This window comes from Cryptomeria japonica, unplaced genomic scaffold (genome assembly GCF_030272615.1).
Source record: "Cryptomeria japonica unplaced genomic scaffold, Sugi_1.0 HiC_scaffold_33, whole genome shotgun sequence".
Taxonomy (NCBI): domain Eukaryota; kingdom Viridiplantae; phylum Streptophyta; class Pinopsida; order Cupressales; family Cupressaceae; genus Cryptomeria; species Cryptomeria japonica.
Window position 1 is genome coordinate 473,516 of NW_026728855.1, and position 24,469 is coordinate 497,984.

General features: G+C 62.9%; 4 non-coding genes across 4 annotated transcripts; all 4 read left to right on the plus strand.

The window, feature by feature from the left end:
• The first annotated feature begins 241 nt into the window (after positions 1 to 241).
• Positions 242 to 360, plus strand: LOC131861858 (5S ribosomal RNA). The gene has a single exon (XR_009360888.1). It is a non-coding gene; the product is annotated as a 5S ribosomal RNA (ribosomal RNA).
• Positions 361 to 8,153: 7,793 nt separating this feature from the next.
• On the plus strand, positions 8,154 to 8,272 carry LOC131861859 (5S ribosomal RNA). The gene has a single exon (XR_009360889.1). It is a non-coding gene; the product is annotated as a 5S ribosomal RNA (ribosomal RNA).
• A 7,804-nt stretch (positions 8,273 to 16,076) lies between these two features.
• On the plus strand, positions 16,077 to 16,195 carry LOC131861860 (5S ribosomal RNA). Its single transcript, XR_009360890.1, has one exon. It is a non-coding gene; the product is annotated as a 5S ribosomal RNA (ribosomal RNA).
• Positions 16,196 to 24,006: 7,811 nt separating this feature from the next.
• LOC131861861 (5S ribosomal RNA) lies at positions 24,007 to 24,125 on the plus strand. Its single transcript, XR_009360891.1, has one exon. It is a non-coding gene; the product is annotated as a 5S ribosomal RNA (ribosomal RNA).
• The last annotated feature ends 344 nt before the right edge of the window (positions 24,126 to 24,469 follow it).

The window sequence follows — 24,469 nt, forward strand, 5'->3', positions numbered from 1 at the left end:
GCACCGCGTTGCAGACGGGACACTGCACGCACACGACGCCCCCTCCAGGTGCACGCACGTAGGCCGGGCCGGGTGCACACCCGACGCCCTAGCAAGGTGCGCGCACCCGGGCAGGGCTCACACTTGGCGAACGGGGCGCACTTCGCGAGGGAGGGTGTGCACCTCGACGGGGGTGGGTGGCCGGGGTGGATTCGCACGTGGGTCGCGGTTTGCTAAGTACACACTGCGACAAGCTCATAACGGGTGCGATCATACCAGCGTTAGTGCACCGGATCCCATCAGAACTCCGCAGTTAAGCGCGCTTGGGCCGGAGTAGTACTGGGATGGGTGACCTCCCGGGAAGTCCCGGTGTTGCACCCTTTTTTAGTTTTTCGCCGGGCGTCGCAATGCTATTTGAATAAACCTTTTGCCCGTTTGCGTTCTCGTCGGGGCCGGGCCGGGCCGGGGTGCGCTGCCCGCACTACCGCGCGCGCGGGGGGCGACACCGAGCGCGCACCCGAGGCGCCCCGAGCACACAGGCCACGGTGCAACCCGGGCGTTGTGCGCGCACCCCGGTGCGCCCGAGGTGCTGCGCGCGCACCCAGGTGAAATCGGTGTGCACCTCGGCCAGTGCGCGCTCGGTCGAGTCGCGCACGTTGGCCAAGGTGCACGGTGATGTTTCTTACTCTAAGGTTCCGCACCAGACGCCCGGGACAGGTGAGCGAAGCTGGGCGGGGCCGGGTGCGCGGCCGGGGCAGGTGCACGCAGCTGGAGAGAGCTTTGGAGCACACTTCGGAGCGCACCAATGATGCGCTCCATTCAAAAGTTTCCTGAAAAGGCAAAAAAAGTTGAGATTATAGAATTTCCCACTTGAGAGATTGTAAAAAAAAAAAATTTAAAATGAAGGAAACGCGGGTGCCAAGGTGTGCGCAGCCCAGCCAAGGTGTGCGCACCAAGGCGCCCACCCTGGCGAAGGTGCACGCAAGGTGCGCACCCGAGGCAAACCGGACAATTAACCCAACTTTCGACTTCGCGCGCACCTTGGAGCGCACTTCGGAGCGCTCCTTGGTGCGCACCAATCTTGGGCACCTCGGAGTGCACCATGGCGCCCACCAAGGTGCGCACCCGGGGCAAACCGAGCTCCGACTTCGTGCGCACCTTGGAGCGCACGAAAGGTGCGCACCATGGCGCCCACCAAGGTGCGCAGCCCAGCCAAGGCGTGCGCATCAAGGTGCGCACCCTGGCGAAGGTGCGCACCCGGGGCAAACCGAGCTCCGACTTCGTGCGCACCTTGGAGCGCACAAAAGGTGCGCAACCCAGCCAAGGTGTGCGCACCCCGGTCAAACCGAGCTCCGAATCGTGCGCACCAGAGGTGCACGCCATCGTGCGCACCTTGGAGCACACTTCGGAGCCCTCCTTGGTGCGCGCCGATGTTGCGCACCTCGGAGCGCACCCGGGGAAAACAATGCAATTAACCCGACTTTCGACTTCGTGGGCACCTCGGAGCGCTCTCGGGTTCGCACCTCGGAGCACACCGAGGTGCGCACCTTTGATGCGCTGCCTTCACCAATTTCCAGAAAAGGCAAGAAAACATTGAGAAGGTGTGCGCACCGAGGTGCCCACCCTGGCGAAGGTGCACGCGAGGTGCGCACCCGGGGCAAACCGGGCTCCGACTTCGTGCACGCCGCACCTTGGAGCACACTTCGGAGCGCTCCTTGGTGCGCACCAGGGCGCGCAACCCAGCCGAGGTGCCCACCCCGGTGAAGGTGCACGCGAGGTGCGCACCCGGGGCAAACCGGGCTCCGACTTCGTGCACGCCATGGTGCCCACCGCGGCGAAGGTGCACGCGAGGTGCGCACCCGGGGCAAACCGGGCTCCGACTTCGTGCACGCCGCACCTTGGAGCACACTTCGGAGCGCTCCTTGGTGCGCACCATGGTGCCCACCAGGGCGCGCAACCCCGCCGAAGGTGCACGCGAGGTGCGCACCCGGGGCAAACCGGGCTCCGACTTCGTGCACGCCGCACCTTGGAGCACACTTCGGAGCGCTCCTTGGTGCGCACCATGGTGCCCACCAGGGCGCGCAACCCCGCCGAAGGTGCACGCGAGGTGCGCACCCGGGGCAAACCGGGCTCCGACTTCGTGCACGCCATGGTGCGCACCGCGGCGAAGGTGCGCACCCGGGGCAAACCGGGCTCCGACTTCGTGCACGCCGCACCTTGGAGCACACTTCGGAGCGCTCCTTGGTGCGCACCAGGGCGCGCAACCCAGCCGAGGTGCCCACCCCGGCGAAGGTGCACGCGAGGTGCGTACCCGGGGCAAACCGGGCTCCGACTTCGTGCACGCCGCACCTTGGAGCACACTTCGGAGCGCTCCTTGGTGCGCACCATGGTGCCCACCAGGCCGCGCAACCCAGCCAAGGTGTGCGCACCAAGGTGCACGCGAGGTGCGCACCCGGGGCAAACCGGGGTCCGACTTCGTGCACGCCGCACCTTGGAGCACACATCGGGGCGCTCCCGGGTTCGCACCGGCGTTGCGCACCGTGGTGGGCACCTCGGAGCACACCAAGGTGGGCAGCGAGGTGCGCACCTTTGATGCGATGCCTTCACTAATTTCCATAAAAGGCAAAAAAAAAACGAGATTTTAAAATTTCCGTTTTGAAAGATAGTGAGAAAAAGGGAATGTTGGTGCCATCTTGAGCCCGCCCTGGTGCGCAGCCCAGCCAAGGTGTGCGCACCAAGGTGCCCACCCTGGCGAAGGTGCGCGCCCGGGCAATTAACCCAACTTCCAACTTCGCGCGCGCCAGGGTGGGAGCGCACCCAACAACCGGGCCTGGGAAGAGCCAATGCGAGAAACCCCACCAAACGCTCTGACAAAAAAAGAGGGGGCGCTCCAGTAACCCCGCTTCGGAGCGCACCCTGGGCAAACCCAGCCAAGGTGCCCACCCCGGCCAAGGTGCAGGCGAGGTGCGCACCCGGGGCAAACCGGGCTCCGACAACGTGCACGCCGCACCTTGGAGCACACTTCGTAGCGCTCCCGGGTGCGCACCTCAGAGCACACCAAGGTGGGCAGCGAGGTGCGCACCTTTGATGCGCTGCCTTCACTAATTTCCAGAAAAGGCAAAAAAAAAAGGAGATTTTAAAATTTCCGTTTTGAAAGATAGTGAAAAAAACGGAACGCGCGTGCCATCTTGAGCCCGCCCTGGTGCGCAGCCCAGGTAAGGTGCCCACCCTGGCAAAGGTGCGCACCCGGGCAATTAACCCTACTTCCGACTTCGTGCGCGCCAGGGTGGCAACCGGGCCTCGGAAGAGCCAATGCGAGAAACCCCACCAAACGCTCCGACAAAAAAAGAGGCGGCGCTCCAATAACCCCGCTTCGGAGCGCAGCCGGGGCAAACCCAGCCAAGGTGCCCACCCCGACGAAGGTGCACGCGAGGTGCGCACCCGGGGCAAACCGGGCTCCGACAACGTGCACGCAGCACCTTGGAGCACACTTCGAAGCACTCCCGGGTGCCCACCGGCGTTGCGCACCGTGGTGGGCAGCGAGGTGCGCACCTTTGATGCGCTGCCTTCACTAATTTCCAGAAAAAGGCAAAAAAAAATGAGATTTTAAAATTTCCGTTTTGAAAGATAGTGAAAAAAAAGGAACGCGGGTGCCATCTTGAGCCCGCCCTGGTGCGCAGCCCAGGCAAGGCATGCGCACCAAGGTGCCCACCCGAGGTGCACACCCGGGGCAAACCGGGCTCCGACTTCGTGCAGGCCGCACCTTGGAGCACACTTCGGAGCGCTCCTTGGTGCGCACCATGGTGCCCACCAGGGCGCGCAACCCAGCCAAGGTCTGCACACTAAGGTGCCCACCCCGGCGAAGGTGCACGCGAGGTGCGCACCCGGGGCAAACCGGGCTCCGACTTCGTGCACGCCATGGTGCCCACCGCGGCGAAGGTGCACGCGAGGTGCGCACCCGGGGCAAACCGGGCTCCGACTTCGTGCACGCCGCACCTTGGAGCACACTTCGGAGCGCTCCTTGGTGCGCACCATGGTGCCCACCAGGGCGCGCAACCCAGCCAAGGTGTGCGCACCAAGGTGCACGCGAGGTGCGCACCCGGGGCAAACCGGGGTCCGACTTCGTGCACGCCGCACCTTGGAGCACACATCGGAGCGCTCCCAGGTTCGCACCAGCGTTGCGCACCTTTGATGCGCTGCCTTCACTAATTTCCAGAAAAGGCAAAAAAAAACGATATTTTAAAATTTCCGTTCTGAAAGATAGTGAAAAAAACGGAACGCGGGTGCCATCTTGAGCCCTTCCTGGTGCGCAGCCCAGGCAAGTTGTGCGCACCAAGGTGCCCACCCTGGCGGAGGTGCGCGCCCGGGGCAAACCGGGCTCCGACTTCGTGCACTGCATGGTGCCCACCAAGGCGCGCAACCCAGCCAAGGTGCCCACCGCAGCGAAGGTGCACGCGAGGTGCACACCCGGGGCAAACCGGGCTCCGACTTCGTGCACGCCGCACCTTGGAGCACACTTCAGAGCGCTCCTTGGTGCGCACCAGGGCGCGCAACCCAGCCGAGGTGCCCACCCCGGCGAAGGTGCACGCGAGGTGCGCACCCGGGGCAAACCGGGCTCCGACTTCGTGCACGCCATGGTGCCCACCGCGGCGAAGGTGCGCACCCGGGGCAAACCGGGCTCCGACTTCGTGCACGCCGCACCTTGGAGCACACTTCGGAGCGCTCCTTGGTGCGCACCATGGTGCCCACCAGGCCGCGCAACCCAGCCAAGGTGTGCGCACCAAGGTGCACGCGAGGTGCGCACCCGGGGCAAACCGGGGTCCGACTTCGTGCACGCCGCACCTTGGAGCACACATCGGGGCGCTCCCGGGTTCGCACCGGCGTTGCGCACCGTGGTGGGCACCTCGGAGCACACCAAGGTGGGCAGCGAGGTGCGCACCTTTGATGCGATGCCTTCACTAATTTCCATAAAAGGCAAAAAAAAAACGAGATTTTAAAATTTCCGTTTTGAAAGATAGTGAGAAAAAGGGAATGCTGGTGCCATCTTGAGCCCGCCCTGGTGCGCAGCCCAGCCAAGGTTTGCGCACCAAGGTGCCCACCCTGGCGAAGGTGCGCGCCCGGGCAATTAACCCAACTTCCAACTTCGCGCGCGCCAGGGTGGGAGCGCACCCAACAACCGGGCCTGGGAAGAGCCAATGCGAGAAACCCCACCAAACTCTCTGACAAAAAAAGAGGGGGCGCTCCAGTAACCCCGCTTCGGAGCGCACCCTGGGCAAACCCAGCCAAGGTGCCCACCCCGGCCAAGGTGCAGGCGAGGTGCGCACCCGGGGCAAACCGGGCTCCGACAACGTGCACGCCGCACCTTGGAGCACACTTCGTAGCGCTCCCGGGTGCGCACCTCAGAGCACACCAAGGTGGGCAGCGAGGTGCGCACCTTTGATGCGCTGCCTTCACTAATTTCCAGAAAAGGCAAAAAAAAAAGGAGATTTTAAAATTTCCGTTTTGAAAGATAGTGAAAAAAACGGAACGCGCGTGCCATCTTGAGCCCGCCCTGGTGCGCAGCCCAGGTAAGGTGCCACCCTGGCAAAGGTGCGCACCCGGGCAATTAACCCTACTTCCGACTTCGTGCGCGCCAGGGTGGCAACCGGGCCTCGGAAGAGCCAATGCGAGAAACCCCACCAAACGCTCCGACAAAAAAAGAGGCGGCGCTCCAATAACCCCGCTTCGGAGCGCAGCCGGGGCAAACCAAGCCAAGGTGCCCACCCCGACGAAGGTGCACGCGAGGTGCGCACCCGGGGCAAACCGGGCTCCGACAACGTGCACGCAGCACCTTGGAGCACACTTCGAAGCACTCCCGGGTGCCCACCGGCGTTGCGCACCGTGGTGGGCAGCGAGGTGCGCACCTTTGATGCGCTGCCTTCACTAATTTCCAGAAAAAGGCAAAAAAAAATGAGATTTTAAAATTTCCGTTTTGAAAGATAGTGAAAAAAAAGGAACGCGGGTGCCATCTTGAGCCCGCCCTGGTGCGCAGCCCAGGCAAGGCATGCGCACCAAGGTGCCCACCCGAGGTGCACACCCGGGGCAAACCGGGCTCCGACTTCGTGCAGGCCGCACCTTGGAGCACACTTCGGAGCGCTCCTTGGTGCGCACCATGGTGCCCACCAGGGCGCACCCGAGGCAAACCGGGCTCCGACTTCGTGCACGCCGCACCTTGGAGCACACATCGGAGCGCTCCCAGGTTCGCACCAGCGTTGCGCACCTTTGATGCGCTGCCTTCACTAATTTCCAGAAAAGGCAAAAAAAAATGATATTTTAAAATTTCCGTTCTGAAAGATAGTGAAAAAAACGGAACGCGGGTGCCATCTTGAGCCCTTCCTGATGCGCAGCCCAGGCAAGTTGTGCGCACCAAGGTGCCCACCCTGGCGGAGGTGCGCGCCCGGGGCAAACCGGGCTCCGACTTCGTGCACTGCATGGTGCCCACCAAGGCGCGCAACCCAGCCAAGGTGCCCACCGCAGCGAAGGTGCACGCGAGGTGCGCACCCGAGGTGCACACCCGGGGCAAACCGGGCTCCGACTTCGTGCACGCCGCACCTTGGAGCACACTTCAGAGCGCTCCTTGGTACGCACCAGGGCGCGCAACCCAGCCAAGGTGCTCACCCCGGCGAAGGTGCACGCGAGGTGCGCACCCGGGGCAAACCGGGCTCGGACTTCGTGCACGCCGCACCTTGGAGCACACATCGGAGCGCTCCCGGGTTCGCACCAGCATTGCGCACCTTTGATGTGCTGCCTTCACTAATTTCCAGAAAAGGCAAAAAAAAGAAAAAAATGAGATTTTAAAATTTCCGTTTTGAAAGATAGTGAAAAAAACGGAACGCGGGTGCCATCTTGAGCCCGCCCTGGTGTGCAGCCCAGGCAAGTTGTGCGCACCAAGGCACCCACCCTGGCCAAGGTGGGTCACGGGGTGGGTCCTAGGGTGGGTACTAAGGTGCGTGCCAAGGTGGGTCATAGGGTGGGTGCCAAGGTGGGCACCAGGGTGGGTGTGCACCAACCCTAGCCAGGGTAGGTCACGGGGTGGTTGTCGGGGTGGGCGTCAAGGAGCCAAGGTGGGTGGCAAGTAGCCAAGTTGCGTGCCAAGGTGGGTGTCGGGGTGGGTGCCAAGGATCCAAGGTGGGTGCCAAGGAACCAAGGTGGGTGTCTGGGTGGGTGCCGAGGTGGGAGCCAGGGTGGGTCCCAAGGTGAGTGCAAAGGTGGGTGCCAGGGTCAAGGTGAGTGCCAATGTGGGTTCCAAGGTGCCAGGGTCAGGGTGAGTGCCAATGTGGGTTCAAAGGTGCTAAGTTGGGTGCGAGGTTGGGTGCGAGGGTGGGTGGGTGCCAAGGTGTGCTAGGTGGAAGCCCGGGTGGGTCGGCATCCCATGGGTGTCGAGTTGGGTGCCTGATGGGTGCTTCTTGTCAAGTTTTAGTCGTCGGGACTCATTTCGAGCCTTAGAGGTCGTTTCTTGTCCGGTTGCCCTGTCTTCGACCTGGGAACCCAATTTTGGTCCTCGGGTCCCATTTTTTTTTGTCTCGCATCCCACTTTTGGCCTGTGGCCTTTTCGGGGTCGATTCTCGTTTTGGGCATCAGAGCATGTTTCTTCTCCTAAAACCCAATATTTGTTTATTAAGTCTCGGAACACATTTTTGTTCTCGTGGACCCATCATGGGTCTTGGAACGCATTTGTGGTCCTTGGGTCCCATTTTGCATCCCGAAACTTGTGTTTTGGTGCTTGATCCCTATTTTGGGTGCCCACCTTGCACCAAGTGCGCACCCGGGGCAAACCGAGCGCCTTGGTGCACCGGGGCAAGATCGAGCGTGCACCCGAGGCGCCCCGAACATGCACCAAGGTGCACTCGGCCCACATGTGAGCGCAGGTCGTTGCGCCCGAGGTGGTGTGTGGGCACCGCGTTGCAGACGGGACACTGCACGCACACGACGCCCCCTCCAGGTGCACGCACGTAGGCCGGGCCGGGTGCACACCCGACGCCCTAGCAAGGTGCGCGCACCCGGGCAGGGCTCACACTTGGCGAACGGGGCGCACTTCGCGAGGGAGGGTGTGCACCTCGACGGGGGTGGGTGGCCGGGGTGGATTCGCACGTGGGTCGCGGTTTGCTAAGTACACACTGCGACAAGCTCATAACGGGTGCGATCATACCAGCGTTAGTGCACCGGATCCCATCAGAACTCCGCAGTTAAGCGCGCTTGGGCCGGAGTAGTACTGGGATGGGTGACCTCCCGGGAAGTCCCGGTGTTGCACCCTTTTTTAGTTTTTCGCCGGGCGTCGCAATGCTATTTGAATAAACCTTTTGCCCGTTTGCGTTCTCGTCGGGGCCGGGCCGGGCCGGGGTGCGCTGCCCGCACTACCGCGCGCGCGGGGGCGACACCGAGCGCGCACCCGAGGCGCCCCGAGCACACAGGCCACGGTGCAACCCGGGCGTTGTGCGCGCACCCCGGTGCGCCCGAGGTGCTGCGCGCGCACCCAGGTGAAATCGGTGTGCACCTCGGCCAGTGCGCGCTCGGTCGAGTCGCGCACGTTGGCCAAGGTGCACGGTGATGTTTCTTACTCTAAGGTTCCGCACCAGACGCCCGGGACAGGTGAGCGAAGCTGGGCGGGGCCGGGTGCGCGGCCGGGGCAGGTGCACGCAGCTGGAGAGAGCTTTGGAGCACACTTCGGAGCGCACCAATGATGCGCTCCATTCAAAAGTTTCCTGAAAAGGCAAAAAAAGTTGAGATTATAGAATTTCCCACTTGAGAGATTGTAAAAAAAAAAAATTTAAAATGAAGGAAACGCGGGTGCCAAGGTGTGCGCAGCCCAGCCAAGGTGTGCGCACCAAGGCGCCCACCCTGGCGAAGGTGCACGCAAGGTGCGCACCCGAGGCAAACCGGACAATTAACCCAACTTTCGACTTCGCGCGCACCTTGGAGCGCACTTCGGAGCGCTCCTTGGTGCGCACCAATCTTGGGCACCTCGGAGTGCACCATGGCGCCCACCAAGGTGCGCACCCGGGGCAAACCGAGCTCCGACTTCGTGCGCACCTTGGAGCGCACGAAAGGTGCGCACCATGGCGCCCACCAAGGTGCGCAGCCCAGCCAAGGCGTGCGCATCAAGGTGCGCACCCTGGCGAAGGTGCGCACCCGGGGCAAACCGAGCTCCGACTTCGTGCGCACCTTGGAGCGCACAAAAGGTGCGCAACCCAGCCAAGGTGTGCGCACCCCGGTCAAACCGAGCTCCGAATCGTGCGCACCAGAGGTGCACGCCATCGTGCGCACCTTGGAGCACACTTCGGAGCCCTCCTTGGTGCGCGCCGATGTTGCGCACCTCGGAGCGCACCCGGGGAAAACAATGCAATTAACCCGACTTTCGACTTCGTGGGCACCTCGGAGCGCTCTCGGGTTCGCACCTCGGAGCACACCGAGGTGCGCACCTTTGATGCGCTGCCTTCACCAATTTCCAGAAAAGGCAAGAAAACATTGAGAAGGTGTGCGCACCGAGGTGCCCACCCTGGCGAAGGTGCACGCGAGGTGCGCACCCGGGGCAAACCGGGCTCCGACTTCGTGCACGCCGCACCTTGGAGCACACTTCGGAGCGCTCCTTGGTGCGCACCAGGGCGCGCAACCCAGCCGAGGTGCCCACCCCGGCGAAGGTGCACGCGAGGTGCGCACCCGGGGCAAACCGGGCTCCGACTTCGTGCACGCCATGGTGCCCACCGCGGCGAAGGTGCACGCGAGGTGCGCACCCGGGGCAAACCGGGCTCCGACTTCGTGCACGCCGCACCTTGGAGCACACTTCGGAGCGCTCCTTGGTGCGCACCATGGTGCCCACCAGGGCGCGCAACCCCGCCGAAGGTGCACGCGAGGTGCGCACCCGGGGCAAACCGGGCTCCGACTTCGTGCACGCCGCACCTTGGAGCACACTTCGGAGCGCTCCTTGGTGCGCACCATGGTGCCCACCAGGGCGCGCAACCCCGCCGAAGGTGCACGCGAGGTGCGCACCCGGGGCAAACCGGGCTCCGACTTCGTGCACGCCATGGTGCGCACCGCGGCGAAGGTGCGCACCCGGGGCAAACCGGGCTCCGACTTCGTGCACGCCGCACCTTGGAGCACACTTCGGAGCGCTCCTTGGTGCGCACCAGGGCGCGCAACCCAGCCGAGGTGCCCACCCCGGCGAAGGTGCACGCGAGGTGCGTACCCGGGGCAAACCGGGCTCCGACTTCGTGCACGCCGCACCTTGGAGCACACTTCGGAGCGCTCCTTGGTGCGCACCATGGTGCCCACCAGGCCGCGCAACCCAGCCAAGGTGTGCGCACCAAGGTGCACGCGAGGTGCGCACCCGGGGCAAACCGGGGTCCGACTTCGTGCACGCCGCACCTTGGAGCACACATCGGGGCGCTCCCGGGTTCGCACCGGCGTTGCGCACCGTGGTGGGCACCTCGGAGCACACCAAGGTGGGCAGCGAGGTGCGCACCTTTGATGCGATGCCTTCACTAATTTCCATAAAAGGCAAAAAAAAAACGAGATTTTAAAATTTCCGTTTTGAAAGATAGTGAGAAAAAGGGAATGCTGGTGCCATCTTGAGCCCGCCCTGGTGCGCAGCCCAGCCAAGGTGTGCGCACCAAGGTGCCCACCCTGGCGAAGGTGCGCGCCCGGGCAATTAACCCAACTTCCAACTTCGCGCGCGCCAGGGTGGGAGCGCACCCAACAACCGGGCCTGGGAAGAGCCAATGCGAGAAACCCCACCAAACGCTCTGACAAAAAAAGAGGGGGCGCTCCAGTAACCCCGCTTCGGAGCGCACCCTGGGCAAACCCAGCCAAGGTGCCCACCCCGGCCAAGGTGCAGGCGAGGTGCGCACCCGGGGCAAACCGGGCTCCGACAACGTGCACGCCGCACCTTGGAGCACACTTCGTAGCGCTCCCGGGTGCGCACCTCAGAGCACACCAAGGTGGGCAGCGAGGTGCGCACCTTTGATGCGCTGCCTTCACTAATTTCCAGAAAAGGCAAAAAAAAAAGGAGATTTTAAAATTTCCGTTTTGAAAGATAGTGAAAAAAACGGAACGCGCGTGCCATCTTGAGCCCGCCCTGGTGCGCAGCCCAGGTAAGGTGCCCACCCTGGCAAAGGTGCGCACCCGGGCAATTAACCCTACTTCCGACTTCGTGCGCGCCAGGGTGGCAACCGGGCCTCGGAAGAGCCAATGCGAGAAACCCCACCAAACGCTCCGACAAAAAAAGAGGCGGCGCTCCAATAACCCCGCTTCGGAGCGCAGCCGGGGCAAACCCAGTCAAGGTGCCCACCCCGACGAAGGTGCACGCGAGGTGCGCACCCGGGGCAAACCGGGCTCCGACAACGTGCACGCAGCACCTTGGAGCACACTTCGAAGCACTCCCGGGTGCCCACCGGCGTTGCGCACCGTGGTGGGCAGCGAGGTGCGCACCTTTGATGCGCTGCCTTCACTAATTTCCAGAAAAAGGCAAAAAAAAATGAGATTTTAAAATTTCCGTTTTGAAAGATAGTGAAAAAAAAGGAACGCGGGTGCCATCTTGAGCCCGCCCTGGTGCGCAGCCCAGGCAAGGCATGCGCACCAAGGTGCCCACCCGAGGTGCACACCCGGGGCAAACCGGGCTCCGACTTCGTGCAGGCCGCACCTTGGAGCAAACTTCGGAGCGCTCCTTGGTGCGCACCATGGTGCCCACCAGGGCGCGCAACCCAGCCAAGGTCTGCACACTAAGGTGCCCACCCCGGCGAAGGTGCACGCGAGGTGCGCACCCGGGGCAAACCGGGCTCCGACTTCGTGCACGCCATGGTGCCCACCGCGGCGAAGGTGCACGCGAGGTGCGCACCCGGGGCAAACCGGGCTCCGACTTCGTGCACGCCGCACCTTGGAGCACACTTCGGAGCGCTCCTTGGTGCGCACCATGGTGCCCACCAGGGCGCGCAACCCAGCCAAGGTGTGCGCACCAAGGTGCACGCGAGGTGCGCACCCGGGGCAAACCGGGGTCCGACTTCGTGCACGCCGCACCTTGGAGCACACATCGGAGCGCTCCCAGGTTCGCACCAGCGTTGCGCACCTTTGATGCGCTGCCTTCACTAATTTCCAGAAAAGGCAAAAAAAAACGATATTTTAAAATTTCCGTTCTGAAAGATAGTGAAAAAAACGGAACGCGGGTGCCATCTTGAGCCCTTCCTGGTGCGCAGCCCAGGCAAGTTGTGCGCACCAAGGTGCCCACCCTGGCGGAGGTGCGCGCCCGGGGCAAACCGGGCTCCGACTTCGTGCACTGCATGGTGCCCACCAAGGCGCGCAACCCAGCCAAGGTGCCCACCGCAGCGAAGGTGCACGCGAGGTGCACACCCGGGGCAAACCGGGCTCCGACTTCGTGCACGCCGCACCTTGGAGCACACTTCAGAGCGCTCCTTGGTGCGCACCAGGGCGCGCAACCCAGCCGAGGTGCCCACCCCGGCGAAGGTGCACGCGAGGTGCGCACCCGGGGCAAACCGGGCTCCGACTTCGTGCACGCCATGGTGCCCACCGCGGCGAAGGTGCGCACCCGGGGCAAACCGGGCTCCGACTTCGTGCACGCCGCACCTTGGAGCACACTTCGGAGCGCTCCTTGGTGCGCACCATGGTGCCCACCAGGCCGCGCAACCCAGCCAAGGTGTGCGCACCAAGGTGCACGCGAGGTGCGCACCCGGGGCAAACCGGGGTCCGACTTCGTGCACGCCGCACCTTGGAGCACACATCGGGGCGCTCCCGGGTTCGCACCGGCGTTGCGCACCGTGGTGGGCACCTCGGAGCACACCAAGGTGGGCAGCGAGGTGCGCACCTTTGATGCGATGCCTTCACTAATTTCCATAAAAGGCAAAAAAAAAATGAGATTTTAAAATTTCCGTTTTGAAAGATAGTGAGAAAAAGGGAATGCTGGTGCCATCTTGAGCCCGCCCTGGTGCGCAGCCCAGCCAAGGTTTGCGCACCAAGGTGCCCACCCTGGCGAAGGTGCGCGCCCGGGCAATTAACCCAACTTCCAACTTCGCGCGCGCCAGGGTGGGAGCGCACCCAACAACCGGGCCTGGGAAGAGCCAATGCGAGAAACCCCACCAAACTCTCTGACAAAAAAAGAGGGGGCGCTCCAGTAACCCCGCTTCGGAGCGCACCCTGGGCAAACCCAGCCAAGGTGCCCACCCCGGCCAAGGTGCAGGCGAGGTGCGCACCCGGGGCAAACCGGGCTCCGACAACGTGCACGCCGCACCTTGGAGCACACTTCGTAGCGCTCCCGGGTGCGCACCTCAGAGCACACCAAGGTGGGCAGCGAGGTGCGCACCTTTGATGCGCTGCCTTCACTAATTTCCAGAAAAGGCAAAAAAAAAAGGAGATTTTAAAATTTCCGTTTTGAAAGATAGTGAAAAAAACGGAACGCGCGTGCCATCTTGAGCCCGCCCTGGTGCGCAGCCCAGGTAAGGTGCCACCCTGGCAAAGGTGCGCACCCGGGCAATTAACCCTACTTCCGACTTCGTGCGCGCCAGGGTGGCAACCGGGCCTCGGAAGAGCCAATGCGAGAAACCCCACCAAACGCTCCGACAAAAAAAGAGGCGGCGCTCCAATAACCCCGCTTCGGAGCGCAGCCGGGGCAAACCAAGCCAAGGTGCCCACCCCGACGAAGGTGCACGCGAGGTGCGCACCCGGGGCAAACCGGGCTCCGACAACGTGCACGCAGCACCTTGGAGCACACTTCGAAGCACTCCCGGGTGCCCACCGGCGTTGCGCACCGTGGTGGGCAGCGAGGTGCGCACCTTTGATGCGCTGCCTTCACTAATTTCCAGAAAAAGGCAAAAAAAAATGAGATTTTAAAATTTCCGTTTTGAAAGATAGTGAAAAAAAAGGAACGCGGGTGCCATCTTGAGCCCGCCCTGGTGCGCAGCCCAGGCAAGGCATGCGCACCAAGGTGCCCACCCGAGGTGCACACCCGGGGCAAACCGGGCTCCGACTTCGTGCAGGCCGCACCTTGGAGCACACTTCGGAGCGCTCCTTGGTGCGCACCATGGTGCCCACCAGGGCGCACCCGAGGCAAACCGGGCTCCGACTTCGTGCACGCCGCACCTTGGAGCACACATCGGAGCGCTCCCAGGTTCGCACCAGCGTTGCGCACCTTTGATGCGCTGCCTTCACTAATTTCCAGAAAAGGCAAAAAAAAACGATATTTTAAAATTTCCGTTCTGAAAGATAGTGAAAAAAACGGAACGCGGGTGCCATCTTGAGCCCTTCCTGATGCGCAGCCCAGGCAAGTTGTGCGCACCAAGGTGCCCACCCTGGCGGAGGTGCGCGCCCGGGGCAAACCGGGCTCCGACTTCGTGCACTGCATGGTGCCCACCAAGGCGCGCAACCCAGCCAAGGTGCCCACCGCAGCGAAGGTGCACGCGAGGTGCGCACCCGAGGTGCACACCCGGGGCAAACCGGGCTCCGACTTCGTGCACGCCGCACCTTGGAGCACACTTCAGAGCGCTCCTTGGTACGCACCAGGGCGCGCAACCCAGCCAAGGTGCTCACCCCGGCGAAGGTGCACGCGAGGTGCGCACCCGGGGCAAACCGGGCTCGGACTTCGTGCACGCCGCACCTTGGAGCACACATCGGAGCGCTCCCGGGTTCGCACCAGCATTGCGCACCTTTGATGCGCTGCCTTCACTAATTTCCAGAAAAGGCAAAAAAAAGAAAAAAATGAGATTTTAAAATTTCCGTTTTGAAAGATAGTGAAAAAAACGGAACGCGGGTGCCATCTTGAGCCCGCCCTGGTGTGCAGCCCAGGCAAGTTGTGCGCACCAAGGCACCCACCCTGGCCAAGGTGGGTCACGGGGTGGGTCCTAGGGTGGGTAACGGGGTGGGTACTAAGGTGCGTGCCAAGGTGGGTCATAGGGTGGGTGCCAAGGTGGGCACCAGGGTGGGTGTGCACCAACCCTAGCCAGGGTAGGTCACGGGGTGGTTGTCGGGGTGGGCGTCAAGGAGCCAAGGTGGGTGGCAAGTAGCCAAGTTGCGTGCCAAGGTGGGTGTCGGGGTGGGTGCCAAGGATCCAAGGTGGGTGCCAAGGAACCAAGGTGGGTGTCTGGGTGGGTGCCGAGGTGGGAGCCAGGGTGGGTCCCAAGGTGAGTGCAAAGGTGGGTGCCAGGGTCAAGGTGAGTGCCAATGTGGGTTCCAAGGTGCCAGGGTCAGGGTGAGTGCCAATGTGGGTTCAAAGGTGCTAAGTTGGGTGCGAGGTTGGGTGCGAGGGTGGGTGGGTGCCAAGGTGTGCTAGGTGGAAGCCCGGGTGGGTCGGCATCCCATGGGTGTCGAGTTGGGTGCCTGATGGGTGCTTCTTGTCAAGTTTTAGTCGTCGGGACTCATTTCGAGCCTTAGAGGTCGTTTCTTGTCCGGTTGCCCTGTCTTCGACCTGGGAACCCAATTTTGGTCCTCGGGTCCCATTTTTTTTTGTCTCGCATCCCACTTTTGGCCTGTGGCCTTTTCGGGGTCGATTCTCGTTTTGGGCATCAGAGCATGTTTCTTCTCCTAAAACCCAATATTTGTTTATTAAGTCTCGGAACACATTTTTGTTCTCGTGGACCCATCATGGGTCTTGGAACGCATTTGTGGTCCTTGGGTCCCATTTTGCATCCCGAAACTTGTGTTTTGGTGCTTGATCCCTATTTTGGGTGCCCACCTTGCACCAAGTGCGCACCCGGGGCAAACCGAGCGCCTTGGTGCACCGGGGCAAGATCGAGCGTGCACCCGAGGCGCCCCGAACATGCACCAAGGTGCACTCGGCCCACATGTGAGCGCAGGTCGTTGCGCCCGAGGTGGTGTGTGGGCACCGCGTTGCAGACGGGACACTGCACGCACACGACGCCCCCTCCAGGTGCACGCACGTAGGCCGGGCCGGGTGCACACCCGACGCCCTAGCAAGGTGCGCGCACCCGGGCAGGGCTCACACTTGGCGAACGGGGCGCACTTCGCGAGGGAGGGTGTGCACCTCGACGGGGGTGGGTGGCCGGGGTGGATTCGCACGTGGGTCGCGGTTTGCTAAGTACACACTGCGACAAGCTCATAACGGGTGCGATCATACCAGCGTTAGTGCACCGGATCCCATCAGAACTCCGCAGTTAAGCGCGCTTGGGCCGGAGTAGTACTGGGATGGGTGACCTCCCGGGAAGTCCCGGTGTTGCACCCTTTTTTAGTTTTTCGCCGGGCGTCGCAATGCTATTTGAATAAACCTTTTGCCCGTTTGCGTTCTCGTCGGGGCCGGGCCGGGCCGGGGTGCGCTGCCCGCACTACCGCGCGCGCGGGGGCGACACCGAGCGCGCACCCGAGGCGCCCCGAGCACACAGGCCACGGTGCAACCCGGGCGTTGTGCGCGCACCCCGGTGCGCCCGAGGTGCTGCGCGCGCACCCAGGTGAAATCGGTGTGCACCTCGGCCAGTGCGCGCTCGGTCGAGTCGCGCACGTTGGCCAAGGTGCACGGTGATGTTTCTTACTCTAAGGTTCCGCACCAGACGCCCGGGACAGGTGAGCGAAGCTGGGCGGGGCCGGGTGCGCGGCCGGGGCAGGTGCACGCAGCTGGAGAGAGCTTTGGAGCACACTTCGGAGCGCACCAATGATGCGCTCCATTCAAAAGTTTCCTGAAAAGGCAAAAAAAGTTGAGATTATAGAATTTCCCACTTGAGAGATTGTAAAAAAAAAAAATTTAAAATGAAGGAAACGCGGGTGCCAAGGTGTGCGCAGCCCAGCCAAGGTGTGCGCACCAAGGCGCCCACCCTGGCGAAGGTGCACGCAAGGTGCGCACCCGAGGCAAACCGGACAATTAACCCAACTTTCGACTTCGCGCGCACCTTGGAGCGCACTTCGGAGCGCTCCTTGGTGCGCACCAATCTTGGGCACCTCGGAGTGCACCATGGCGCCCACCAAGGTGCGCACCCGGGGCAAACCGAGCTCCGACTTCGTGCGCACCTTGGAGCGCACGAAAGGTGCGCACCATGGCGCCCACCAAGGTGCGCAGCCCAGCCAAGGCGTGCGCATCAAGGTGCGCACCCTGGCGAAGGTGCGCACCCGGGGCAAACCGAGCTCCGACTTCGTGCGCACCTTGGAGCGCACAAAAGGTGCGCAACCCAGCCAAGGTGTGCGCACCCCGGTCAAACCGAGCTCCGAATCGTGCGCACCAGAGGTGCACGCCATCGTGCGCACCTTGGAGCACACTTCGGAGCCCTCCTTGGTGCGCGCCGATGTTGCGCACCTCGGAGCGCACCCGGGGAAAACAATGCAATTAACCCGACTTTCGACTTCGTGGGCACCTCGGAGCGCTCTCGGGTTCGCACCTCGGAGCACACCGAGGTGCGCACCTTTGATGCGCTGCCTTCACCAATTTCCAGAAAAGGCAAGAAAACATTGAGAAGGTGTGCGCACCGAGGTGCCCACCCTGGCGAAGGTGCACGCGAGGTGCGCACCCGGGGCAAACCGGGCTCCGACTTCGTGCACGCCGCACCTTGGAGCACACTTCGGAGCGCTCCTTGGTGCGCACCAGGGCGCGCAACCCAGCCGAGGTGCCCACCCCGGCGAAGGTGCACGCGAGGTGCGCACCCGGGGCAAACCGGGCTCCGACTTCGTGCACGCCATGGTGCCCACCGCGGCGAAGGTGCACGCGAGGTGCGCACCCGGGGCAAACCGGGCTCCGACTTCGTGCACACCGCACCTTGGAGCACACTTCGGAGCGCTCCTTGGTGCGCACCATGGTGCCCACCAGGGCGCGCAACCCCGCCGAAGGTGCACGCGAGGTGCGCACCCGGGGCAAACCGGGCTCCGACTTCGTGCACGCCGCACCTTGGAGCACACTTCGGAGCGCTCCTTGGTGCGCACCATGGTGCCCACCAGGGCGCGCAACCCCGCCGAAGGTGCACGCGAGGTGCGCACCCGGGGCAAACCGGGCTCCGACTTCGTGCACGCCATGGTGCGCACCGCGGCGAAGGTGCGCACCCGGGGCAAACCGGGCTCCGACTTCGTGCACGCCGCACCTTGGAGCACACTTCGGAGCGCTCCTTGGTGCGCACCAGGGCGCGCAACCCAGCCGAGGTGCCCACCCCGGCGAAGGTGCATGCGAGGTGCGTACCCGGGGCAAACCGGGCTCCGACTTCGTGCACGCCGCACCTTGGAGCACACTTCGGAGCGCTCCTTGGTGCGCACCATGGTGCCCACCAGGCCGCGCAACCCAGCCAAGGTGTGCGCACCAAGGTGCACGCGAGGTGCGCACCCGGGGCAAACCGGGGTCCGACTTCGTGCACGCCGCACCTTGGAGCACACATCGGGGCGCTCCCGGGTTCGCACCGGCGTTGCGCACCGTGGTGGGCACCTCGGAGCACACCAAGGTGGGCAGCGAGGTGCGCACCTTTGATGCGATGCCTTCACTAATTTCCATAAAAGGCAAAAAAAAAACGAGATTTTAAAATTTCCGTTTTGAAAGATAGTGAGAAAAAGGGAATGCTGGTGCCATCTTGAGCCCGCCCTGGTGCGCAGCCCAGCCAAGGTGTGCGCACCAAGGTGCCCACCCTGGCGAAGGTGCGCGCCCGGGCAATTAACCCAACTTCCAACTTCGCGCGCGCCAGGGTGGGAGCGCACCCAACAACCGGGCCTGGGAAGAGCCAATGCGAGAAACCCCACCAAACGCTCTGACAAAAAAAGAGGGGGCGCTCCAGTAACCCCGCTTCGGAGCGCACCCTGGGCAAACCCAGCCAAGGTGCCCACCCCGGCCAAGGTGCAGGCGAGGTGCGCACCCGGGGCAAACCGGGCTCCGACAACGTGCACGCCGCACCTTGGAGCACACTTCGTAGCGCTCCCGGGTGCGCACCTCAGAGCACACCAAGGTGGGCAGCGAGGTGCGCACCTTTGATGCGCTGCCTTCACTAATTTCCAGAAAAGGCAAAAAAAAAAGGAGATTTTAAAATTTCCGTTTTGAAAGATAGTGAAAAAAACGGAACGCGCGTGCCATCTTGAGCCCGCCCTGGTGCGCAGCCCAGGTAAGGTGCCCACCCTGGCAAAGGTGCGCACCCGGGCAATTAACCCTACTTCCGACTTCGTGCGCGCCAGGGTGGCAACCGGGCCTCGGAAGAGCCAATGCGAGAAACCCCACCAAACGCTCCGACAAAAAAAGAGGCGGCGCTCCAATAACCCCGCTTCGGAGCGCAGCCGGGGCAAACCCAGCCAAGGTGCCCACCCCGACGAAGGTGCACGCGAGGTGCGCACCCGGGGCAAACCGGGCTCCGACAACGTGCACGCAGCACCTTGGAGCACACTTCGAAGCACTCCCGGGTGCCCACCGGCGTTGCGCACCGTGGTGGGCAGCGAGGTGCGCACCTTTGATGCGCTGCCTTCACTAATTTCCAGAAAAAGGCAAAAAAAAATGAGATTTTAAAATTTCCGTTTTGAAAGATAGTGAAAAAAAAGGAACGCGGGTGCCATCTTGAGCCCGCCCTGGTGCGCAGCCCAGGCAAGGCATGCGCACCAAGGTGCCCACCCGAGGTGCACACCCGGGGCAAACCGGGCTCCGACTTCGTGCAGGCCGCACCTTGGAGCACACTTCGGAGCGCTCCTTGGTGCGCACCATGGTGCCCACCAGGGCGCGCAACCCAGCCAAGGTCTGCACACTAAGGTGCCCACCCCGGCGAAGGTGCACGCGAGGTGCGCACCCGGGGCAAACCGGGCTCCGACTTCGTGCACGCCATGGTGCCCACCGCGGCGAAGGTGCACGCGAGGTGCGCACCCGGGGCAAACCGGGCTCCGACTTCGTGCACGCCGCACCTTGGAGCACACTTCGGAGCGCTCCTTGGTGCGCACCATGGTGCCCACCAGGGCGCGCAACCCAGCCAAGGTGTGCGCACCAAGGTGCACGCGAGGTGCGCACCCGGGGCAAACCGGGGTCCGACTTCGTGCACGCCGCACCTTGGAGCACACATCGGAGCGCTCCCAGGTTCGCACCAGCGTTGCGCACCTTTGATGCGCTGCCTTCACTAATTTCCAGAAAAGGCAAAAAAAAACGATATTTTAAAATTTCCGTTCTGAAAGATAGTGAAAAAAACGGAACGCGGGTGCCATCTTGAGCCCTTCCTGGTGCGCAGCCCAGGCAAGTTGTGCGCACCAAGGTGCCCACCCTGGCGGAGGTGCGCGCCCGGGGCAAACCGGGCTCCGACTTCGTGCACTGCATGGTGCCCACCAAGGCGCGCAACCCAGCCAAGGTGCCCACCGCAGCGAAGGTGCACGCGAGGTGCACACCCGGGGCAAACCGGGCTCCGACTTCGTGCACGCCGCACCTTGGAGCACACTTCAGAGCGCTCCTTGGTGCGCACCAGGGCGCGCAACCCAGCCGAGGTGCCCACCCCGGCGAAGGTGCACGCGAGGTGCGCACCCGGGGCAAACCGGGCTCCGACTTCGTGCACGCCATGGTGCCCACCGCGGCGAAGGTGCGCACCCGGGGCAAACCGGGCTCCGACTTCGTGCACGCCGCACCTTGGAGCACACTTCGGAGCGCTCCTTGGTGCGCACCATGGTGCCCACCAGGCTGCGCAACCCAGCCAAGGTGTGCGCACCAAGGTGCACGCGAGGTGCGCACCCGGGGCAAACCGGGGTCCGACTTCGTGCACGCCGCACCTTGGAGCACACATCGGGGCGCTCCCGGGTTCGCACCGGCGTTGCGCACCGTGGTGGGCACCTCGGAGCACACCAAGGTGGGCAGCGAGGTGCGCACCTTTGATGCGATGCCTTCACTAATTTCCATAAAAGGCAAAAAAAAAACGAGATTTTAAAATTTCCGTTTTGAAAGATAGTGAGAAAAAGGGAATGCTGGTGCCATCTTGAGCCCGCCCTGGTGCGCAGCCCAGCCAAGGTTTGCGCACCAAGGTGCCCACCCTGGCGAAGGTGCGCGCCCGGGCAATTAACCCAACTTCCAACTTCGCGCGCGCCAGGGTGGGAGCGCACCCAACAACCGGGCCTGGGAAGAGCCAATGCGAGAAACCCCACCAAACTCTCTGACAAAAAAAGAGGGGGCGCTCCAGTAACCCCGCTTCGGAGCGCACCCTGGGCAAACCCAGCCAAGGTGCCCACCCCGGCCAAGGTGCAGGCGAGGTGCGCACCCGGGGCAAACCGGGCTCCGACAACGTGCACGCCGCACCTTGGAGCACACTTCGTAGCGCTCCCGGGTGCGCACCTCAGAGCACACCAAGGTGGGCAGCGAGGTGCGCACCTTTGATGCGCTGCCTTCACTAATTTCCAGAAAAGGCAAAAAAAAAAGGAGATTTTAAAATTTCCGTTTTGAAAGATAGTGAAAAAAACGGAACGCGCGTGCCATCTTGAGCCCGCCCTGGTGCGCAGCCCAGGTAAGGTGCCACCCTGGCAAAGGTGCGCACCCGGGCAATTAACCCTACTTCCGACTTCGTGCGCGCCAGGGTGGCAACCGGGCCTCGGAAGAGCCAATGCGAGAAACCCCACCAAACGCTCCGACAAAAAAAGAGGCGGCGCTCCAATAACCCCGCTTCGGAGCGCAGCCGGGGCAAACCAAGCCAAGGTGCCCACCCCGACGAAGGTGCACGCGAGGTGCGCACCCGGGGCAAACCGGGCTCCGACAACGTGCACGCAGCACCTTGGAGCACACTTCGAAGCACTCCCGGGTGCCCACCGGCGTTGCGCACCGTGGTGGGCAGCGAGGTGCGCACCTTTGATGCGCTGCCTTCACTAATTTCCAGAAAAAGGCAAAAAAAAATGAGATTTTAAAATTTCCGTTTTGAAAGATAGTGAAAAAAAAGGAACGCGGGTGCCATCTTGAGCCCGCCCTGGTGCGCAGCCCAGGCAAGGCATGCGCACCAAGGTGCCCACCCGAGGTGCACACCCGGGGCAAACCGGGCTCCGACTTCGTGCAGGCCGCACCTTGGAGCACACTTCGGAGCGCTCCTTGGTGCGCACCATGGTGCCCACCAGGGCGCACCCGAGGCAAACCGGGCTCCGACTTCGTGCACGCCGCACCTTGGAGCACACATCGGAGCGCTCCCAGGTTCGCACCAGCGTTGCGCACCTTTGATGCGCTGCCTTCACTAATTTCCAGAAAAGGCAAAAAAAAACGATATTTTAAAATTTCCGTTCTGAAAGATAGTGAAAAAAACGGAACGCGGGTGCCATCTTGAGCCCTTCCTGATGCGCAGCCCAGGCAAGTTGTGCGCACCAAGGTGCCCACCCTGGCGGAGGTGCGCGCCCGGGGCAAACCGGGCTCCGACTTCGTGCACTGCATGGTGCCCACCAAGGCGCGCAACCCAGCCAAGGTGCCCACCGCAGCGAAGGTGCACGCGAGGTGCGCACCCGAGGTGCACACCCGGGGCAAACCGGGCTCCGACTTCGTGCACGCCGCACCTTGGAGCACACTTCAGAGCGCTCCTTGGTACGCACCAGGGCGCGCAACCCAGCCAAGGTGCTCACCCCGGCGAAGGTGCACGCGAGGTGCGCACCCGGGGCAAACCGGGCTCGGACTTCGTGCACGCCGCACCTTGGAGCACACATCGGAGCGCTCCCGGGTTCGCACCAGCATTGCGCACCTTTGATGCGCTGCCTTCACTAATTTCCAGAAAAGGCAAAAAAAAGAAAAAAATGAGATTTTAAAATTTCCGTTTTGAAAGATAGTGAAAAAAACGGAACGCGGGTGCCATCTTGAGCCCGCCCTGGTGTGCAGCCCAGGCAAGTTGTGCGCACCAAGGCACCCACCCTGGCCAAGGTGGGTCACGGGGTGGGTCCTAGGGTGGGTAACGGGGTGGGTACTAAGGTGCGTGCCAAGGTGGGTCATAGGGTGGGTGCCAAGGTGGGCACCAGGGTGGGTGTGCACCAACCCTAGCCAGGGTAGGTCACGGGGTGGTTGTCGGGGTGGGCGTCAAGGAGCCAAGGTGGGTGGCAAGTAGCCAAGTTGCGTGCCAAGGTGGGTGTCGGGGTGGGTGCCAAGGATCCAAGGTGGGTGCCAAGGAACCAAGGTGGGTGTCTGGGTGGGTGCCGAGGTGGGAGCCAGGGTGGGTCCCAAGGTGAGTGCAAAGGTGGGTGCCAGGGTCAAGGTGAGTGCCAATGTGGGTTCCAAGGTGCCAGGGTCAGGGTGAGTGCCAATGTGGGTTCAAAGGTGCTAAGTTGGGTGCGAGGTTGGGTGCGAGGGTGGGTGGGTGCCAAGGTGTGCTAGGTGGAAGCCCGGGTGGGTCGGCATCCCATGGGTGTCGAGTTGGGTGCCTGATGGGTGCTTCTTGTCAAGTTTTAGTCGTCGGGACTCATTTCGAGCCTTAGAGGTCGTTTCTTGTCCGGTTGCCCTGTCTTCGACCTGGGAACCCAATTTTGGTCCTCGGGTCCCATTTTTTTTTGTCTCGCATCCCACTTTTGGCCTGTGGCCTTTTCGGGGTCGATTCTCGTTTTGGGCATCAGAGCATGTTTCTTCTCCTAAAACCCAATATTTGTTTATTAAGTCTCGGAACACATTTTTGTTCTCGTGGACCCATCATGGGTCTTGGAACGCATTTGTGGTCCTTGGGTCCCATTTCCCATTTTGCATCCCGAAACTTGTGTTTTGGTGCTTGATCCCTATTTTGGGTGCCCACCTTGCACCAAGTGCGCACCCGGGGCAAACCGAGCGCCTTGGTGCACCGGGGCAAGATCGAGCGTGCACCCGAGGCGCCCCGAACATGCACCAAGGTGCACTCGGCCCACATGTGAGCGCAGGTCGTTGCGCCCGAGGTGGTGTGTGGGCACCGCGTTGCAGACGGGACACTGCACGCACACGACGCCCCCTCCAGGTGCACGCACGTAGGCCGGGCCGGGTGCACACCCGACGCCCTAGCAAGGTGCGCGCACCCGGGCAGGGCTCACACTTGGCGAACGGGGCGCACTTCGCGAGGGAGGGTGTGCACCTCGACGGGGGTGGGTGGCCGGGGTGGATTCGCACGTGGGTCGCGGTTTGCTAAGTACACACTGCGACAAGCTCATAACGGGTGCGATCATACCAGCGTTAGTGCACCGGATCCCATCAGAACTCCGCAGTTAAGCGCGCTTGGGCCGGAGTAGTACTGGGATGGGTGACCTCCCGGGAAGTCCCGGTGTTGCACCCTTTTTTAGTTTTTCGCCGGGCGTCGCAATGCTATTTGAATAAACCTTTTGCCCGTTTGCGTTCTCGTCGGGGCCGGGCCGGGCCGGGGTGCGCTGCCCGCACTACCGCGCGCGCGGGGGGCGACACCGAGCGCGCACCCGAGGCGCCCCGAGCACACAGGCCACGGTGCAACCCGGGCGTTGTGCGCGCACCCCGGTGCGCCCGAGGTGCTGCGCGCGCACCCAGGTGAAATCGGTGTGCACCTCGGCCAGTGCGCGCTCGGTCGAGTCGCGCACGTTGGCCAAGGTGCACGGTGATGTTTCTTACTCTAAGGTTCCGCACCAGACGCCCGGGACAGGTGAGCGA